We start from the raw sequence: 7,314 nt of genomic DNA on the forward strand, positions 1-7,314 counted from the left end.
TATATTAGAGGCCCGGTCCATGAATTCATGCATGGGTGGGGTCCAGCCAGCCTGGCCAGGGGGAGGGGACGTGGGCGGTTGGCTGGCCTGCCTGCTGGTCAGACTCCTGGTTGAGGGGACAATTTGCATATTAGCCTTTTATTATATAGGGTATACACTGAGTGGCCAGATTATTATGCATTCAGAGATCATAATAATCTGGCCACTCAGTGTGTATGCATATATATTATATATATATATATATATATATATATATATATATATATATATATATATATAATTTCTTTCTTTAGCTATAATAGTAAGGGAAAGGTTCTGTGGGGAGCAAACACATGAAATAATTGAAGGGATGAGCTATGCAAAGTTGATAAAGAGGCAGTTACAAAAAAAATACATTTTAAACTTAAATTTTCACTGTTGACAGCTGTGAAAAACCTCTAGGGTTTTAAATGTCTAGTGGTCTTAAGTTATATAATTCCAACCCAGTAATTATCTTTCCAAAATAAGGTTGAGCGAATATTAGAAAATAAGATTATAATAAACTCTAAAGATAAGAACAAAGATATGGTTAGCCATGATAATTTGAAAGGCAATGAATTTATATCTAGTTACTTACTTCCTTAAACATTACAGACTCTTTTTTTAATTTGTATATTGAAATACTTTATACTGAATGTCAAAGAGAATAGTATTAAAATAGTATAATAATTACCCATCTTTCTCAAATCTAAATATTTTATTTTTCTCAAATATGATTTTAAAGAAATAAAATATTACATATACAGTAATATTACATATATAGTATATACTTTCCCACTTTTCTGAATTTATTTCCCCAATCAACTTCTCTAGCTGTAATCACTCTCATGTATTTTGTGTTTGGTTGCACTATATCAGGCACCTCTTATGCACATCTTTAGTTCCTATTGGGTTCACCTGTCTGTTATTATTACCACTGTTGTGGATACCCTTATTGTGCCAGATCTGACCAGTTTTATGCAAATACAATCTGACAGCACTTTACCTCACATCTAAATTGTGTACTTCTTGCCCCTATCCTCTATTTAATTTGGGCTCCTTTATTGCTGCAGTGGACATGATGCAATGCAAGAACCCAATCAGGTTTCATGCAGGTACAATCTAGAAGTATAAAAGAGTAAATTTTCCATGCGGCAAAACTTTGACCATCAATATGAAATTTGGTGGATAAATCCCATCTTCTAACTCCATCTGAACAGGTTTTTAGATGTGCTACATATGGCTAATCAGATGGTCCCATGAGACAGAGCAACCAGTGGCCTGTAGAGGTTGTCAGTTTGATAATGCATCCTTGTCTTGGCTCTCCCACCTTTCCGGCTTTGTTTTCCTTGTCTCATACTCTGCTTTCTGGCAAATTTAGGGTAAGAAAGTTATCTTATTTGATATACCAGAGCTTTTAATATTATAGTCAGTTTGTACTTTTTTCTCTTTGATTTGCCTTTTGCAAGAAATTTAAGAAATTCTCCCCTACCCTGAGGGCATGAATATAATTCTTCTATACTTTCTTCTAAATGGTTGGTGTGAGGTAAGAATCTACTTTTTATCTAAACAGATAAACACTCATCTCAGTAACATTTACTGAATGAATAAGCCATCCTTTCTTACCATTTTATTATGCAAATTCTCAAAAATACAGACAAGTTGATTAAATTGTATGTTCTTCAATCATATAACTATTATCTATTGCTAAACTATTGTCACACATGCTTTATCTATATTTCTCTATGTGCATACATGCCTTTCATAACTGATTTTTAAAACCACTATCCATTTAATGAAAATGTGTTGTAAGTCTTTAAATCTTTAAATCCATTGCAATTATCTTTTTTTTTTATTTCATGACAATAACCTTTTGGAAACATCAAGCCAGTTGTCATGTAAAATACTCTTATTTTGGACCTGTCTGACTATATCCTCCAAGTGTTGTTTAAAATGATCCTTTCTCCCGTAGTTTCTCTGAACTTGAAGTTAAATATAAAGGCTGGATTTAAATTAGGTTCAATATTTATTATTAAAAAATCATGTGATGCTATGTGCTTCACATTGCATCATGTCAATATGTCTGCAATATTAGGTTTTGCTAGTATTCATGATATTAAGTTTGATTACTTGGTTGATTACTTACCATTACATTAGTGCATTTACCTTCATAACTCTTAGGGAATACCTATTATCCTATACTAGAGGCCCGGTGCATGAAATTTGTGCACGGGGGTGTGTGTCCCTCAGCCCAGCCTGCACCCTCTCCAATCTGGGACCCCTTGAGGGATGTCTGACTGCCCGTTTAGGCCCGATCCAGGTAGGCAATGGAAAAGGGAAGGAAACGCGGGGCTGCACGTGGGAGTGGGTGGTGACTGTGGGAGGTGGCAGGTACACCCTGTGAGGGGCATGGTGGGAGCCCTGCCCAGATGTGAGAGGAGAATGGTGGCTCCCGGCAAATATCAACCTGGATCAGGCGTAAACAGACAGTCGGACATCCCTCTCACAATCCAGGACTGCTGGCTCCCAACTGCTCGCCTGCCTGCCTTCCTGGTTGCCCCTAACTGCTTCTGCCTGCCAGCCTGATCACCCCCTAACCACTCCCCTGCCAGCCTGATTGATGCCTAACTGCTCCCCTGCCAGCCTGTTTGTCCCTAACTGCCCTCCCCTGCAGGCCTGGTCACCCCTAACTGGCCTCCCCTGCGGGCCTATTCCTCCCCAACTGCTCTCCCCTGCAGGCCTGGTCCCTCCCAACAGCCCTCCCCTGTTGGCCTGATTGTCCACAACTGCCCTCCCTTGCAGACCTGGTCCCTCCCAACTGCCCTCCCCTGCTGGCCATCTTGTGGCAGCCATCTTGTGTCCACATGGGGGCAGTCATCTTTGACCACATGGGGGCAGCCATCTTGTGTGTTTGAGTGACAGTCAACTTGCTTATTATTCTTTTATTAGATAAGATTAGATAGGATAGAGGCCTGGTGCACTGGTGGGGGCCGGCTATTTTGCCCTGAAGGGTGTCCCGGATGAGGATGGGGGTTCCCTTGGGATATGGGGTGGCCTGGGCGAGGGGCCTGTGGTGGTTTGCAGGCTGGTCATGCCCCCTGGCAACCCAAGTGGAGGCCCTGGTATCTGGGGTTTATTTATCTTCTATAATTGAAATTTTGTAGCCTTCACTGGAGGCCAAGGCAGGCCAGGGCTGTGGAAAGCTTGGCTTCCTCCATTGCTGGGGGCAACTCAAGCCTTCTGCTCTTTCCATGGCTGCAGCCAACTTGGTTGAGTTAATGTGCATACTCGCTCCTGATTGGCTGGTGGGTGTGGCTTGTGGGTATAGCGGAGGTATGGTCAATTTGCATATTACTCTTTTATTAGATAGGATTTGGTATGCACTGTTTTCAGGCACTTGTTCAAATATTTATTATATCCTTATCTTCTTAAACAATGTATAGTATTATATACCTTGTAATATATGGAATTATATACAATTATAATGTACAGTATTATATAAAATTATAATGTATAGTTTTTAAATATTTACATGAATTTCATCATTCTTTATTTTTTTTCTGTAATGATTTTTAAATTGAATATTTGTGAGATTCATTTATATTAACCTATAGTAGTTCTGGTTTTTACTGTTGTGTAAGATTCTTCTATTGAGGCCATTAACAACCTGAACAAAAATTACCTTGGGAAAGAGAATGTATTGGATTGCAACTTGTAATGAAATTGATTACTATCCTTCCCCAGAGGCAAGTCTAAAAGAGAAGGCTTTGGGAATTCCTGTTCAAGTCTTGTTATTACTTATTGTCTTTAAGTAAACTCTTGGTACCCAGTATGCAAGGGTTAAGAATAGAAAGAGTAAAATGTCCTTCTCCAAAGACCACATGCGTGAGTCATGAATTTCCTCTTTCCTCTTCTGCATGCCATTATCTTCCCTGTCTCATCCCCTGCAATTCTTATATTCACATTCAGTTCTATGATAGTCCTTTTCTTGGAGATTTAAGTTATTCCCAAATGTTAAAGACAATAACATTTGTCTCAGGTGATTAGAATTATTTTATCTATATATTTTTATTTAATCAATGCTACAGAATTTCAGTACACTATTTTTTATCATTAGATTACCCTTTAATCACAAGTTTTATCTGGATAATATTGGTTGAAACAAAATCTAAAATGTTTAAAAGTGACAGAAAATATCTACACTAGCTACCTATTGCTGCATTACAAATTATTCCAAATCTTAACAGTTTAACACTACAAACATGTAAAGTTTTGGTGGGCCAAGAGTCCAGTTATGGACTTTTTGGGTTCTCAGTTTTAGTCTCTAATGAGGGCAAAATCAGGTGTCTGCAAGGGCTGACTGACACCTCCATTGGGGAAGGATCTGCTTCCAGGCTCAGTTATGTGGTTCTTGTCATAGCTTTGTTTCTTCAGTTGGAGGCAACCCTCAGTTACTTGCCATATAAGGCCCTTCCATAGAGCAGCTACCCAAAAGGGAGTTAGCTTCATCTGACTGAGCAAGAAGAGAGCCACATAGCATGAGCAAGACAGAAGCCCTAGGTTTTATAACCTAATCTTAGAAGTGACATCCCCTGTCTTTTACTGTATCTATTTATTAAATGTAAGTCACTTTGTTCAGCATATATTCAAAAGGAAGTGATTACACTAGAACATAAATGCCAGGTGTCTGGCCTTGTCATTTAAAATCTGTATTGCTAAAACTTTGATCAATAAAGCCCATATATAGAAAGAACAATAAATGTATTAATTTCAATTTAACAGTATATTCATATTTTAAAGTTGGAATATAAAGAAAAAATACCACCCAAATAATCCATCACCAGAAATAATCAGTGTTCCTTTTGCATATTTACCTCCAGTATTTTTTCTATAAATTGTTGTTGTTTTTTATTTCTATAAATCCATAATAATATTACATATCAAATTATATAGTTTGCTTTTTCTACTGATCACGACAGTATAAATATTTACAGTGTCCTTATAAACTGTTGGCCATTGTCATTTTAATTGCTATATGATAGCTCAATGTGTAAATATTCATTATTTACTTAAGCCTATGCTTATATTTTTCCATTCATATTATTTTTATATTAGAGGTCCAGTGCACTTGAGGGGGGCAGTTTCCCTCAGCCAGGCCTGTGCCCTCTCGTAGTCTGGGAGACCTAGGGGGATGTCCCACTGATGGCTCCTAGGCCTAAGCTGTCAGTAGGAAATCCTTAGTGCTGCCATGGAGGCTGGAGAGGCTTCTGCCATTGCAACTGTGCTTGCCAGCCATGAGCCTGGCTTCTGGCTGAGCAGTGCTACCCCTGTGGGAGTGCACTGACACCAGGGAGCAGCTCCTGTGTTGAGCATCTGTCCCCTGGTGGTCAGTGCACATCATAGCAACAGGTCATTCCTCCATTTGGTCAATTTGCATATTAGCTTTTTATTATATAGTATTCACTATCATAAATTAACCTATGATTGAAATGATAATTTTCAGATAATACATACTTCTAAATAGCAGAGGAATCTGTATATATATATATATATATATATATATATATATATATATATATATATATATATATTTGTATATTGTTTTTTAAAATGGGCCAGAAAAAAAGTAGAAAGAACATTTAGTTGTTTAATCCTATCTAATGAAAGAGTAATATACAAATTAACCATCACTCTGCTACACCCACAAGCCATGCCCACCAGCCACGCCCACCAGCCAATCAGAAGCAAATATGCAAATTAACCCAACCAAGATGGCTATGGCCACAGAGAGAGCAGGAGGGAGGCTTGGGTTTCCCAGCAATGGAGGAAGCCAAGCTCTCCGCACACCCTGGCCAGCCCAGGCCTGCACAGAAGGCTACAAAGTTTCAATTATAGAAGATAATAAATCCCAACAGAAATGGCTGCCGCCATGGAGCAAGCAGAAGGCTTGGCTCCGCTGCAGGCTACAAAGTTTCAATTGTAGAAGTTAAATAAATCCCAGATACCAGGGCCTCTGCTTGGGTCACCGGAGGGCGTGGCCGGCCTGCAAAACACCACAGTCGCCTCACCCAGGCCACCTCATGCCCCAAGGGAACCCCCACCCTGATCTGGGACATCCTTCAGGGCAAACCAGCTGGCCCCCACCCATGCACCAGGCCTCTATCCTATCTAATAAAAGAATAATAAGCAAGTTGACTGTCACTCCAACACACAAGATGGCTGCCCCCATGTGGTCAAAGATGACTGCCCCCATGTGGACACAAGATGGCCACCACAAGATGGTCAGCAGGGGAGGGCAGTTGGGAGGGACCAGGCCTGCAGGGGAGGGCAGTTAGGAGCAAACAGGCTGGCAGGGGAGAAGTTAGGCATCAATCAGCCTGTCAGGAGAGTGGTTAGGGGGTGATCAGGCTGGCAGGCAGAAGTGGTTAGGGACAATCAGGAAGGCAGGCAGGCGAGCAGTTGGGAGCCAGCAGTCCTGGATTGTGAGAGGGATGTCCGACTGCCCGTTTAGGCCCGATCCCAGGATCGGGCCTAAACGGGCAGTCGGACATCCCTCAAGGGGTCCCAGATTGGAGAGGGTGCAGGCTGGCCTGAGGGACACCCCATTGTGCACGAATTTCATGCACCAGGCCTTTAGTTTAGAAATAAAATACAAATGAGAAAGCTATAGAAAATAGAAAACAAATAATTAACAAAATATAAAAAAACCCTAAATTATCCACATTTGAGTAGCCAAAGCAAGACACATTATAAATGGAACATAAACAAGAGTATCTAATGCATACGGAATACGGGAAATCAAGAATTAATCCTTGACAGGCCTAGTAGGAAAATGAATGGCAGAATACTACACTAAGAATGTCTAGATTTTTATAGGAAAATTACTTAAATAAACTAGATGAATTTAAAAATGTAGGCACTCATTAATTATATATTTGGCTATTTAAAAAATTGACTTTGGCAGTTCCATTCTTAACCTTTTTTTAATGTATATCTTCAACAGTTAAAAGGGTATACAGTGATCATCTTTTAGAAAATTTATAGATTACTTCACATTACCTTTGTTTATACATCTGGAAAGTTGTTGTGTTTGTTTTTTTTAAGTTAATAACAAAACAAAGAAAGCTCCTAAAAGAATAATGATCTTTACCAGGCATAATGTTATATATTGAGCAAAATAATCTAACCTGTGTTCCATCTCATGTATACTCAGGGAGAAAGAGAAGCCAAATGTCTTTGGACATAACAAAGCAAATATATGTTTCAGGAAAACATTTTTATTCCCCTGTCATCTAG

Source organism: Plecotus auritus (genome assembly GCF_963455305.1).
Source record: "Plecotus auritus genome assembly, chromosome: X".
Taxonomy (NCBI): Eukaryota; Metazoa; Chordata; class Mammalia; order Chiroptera; family Vespertilionidae; genus Plecotus; species Plecotus auritus.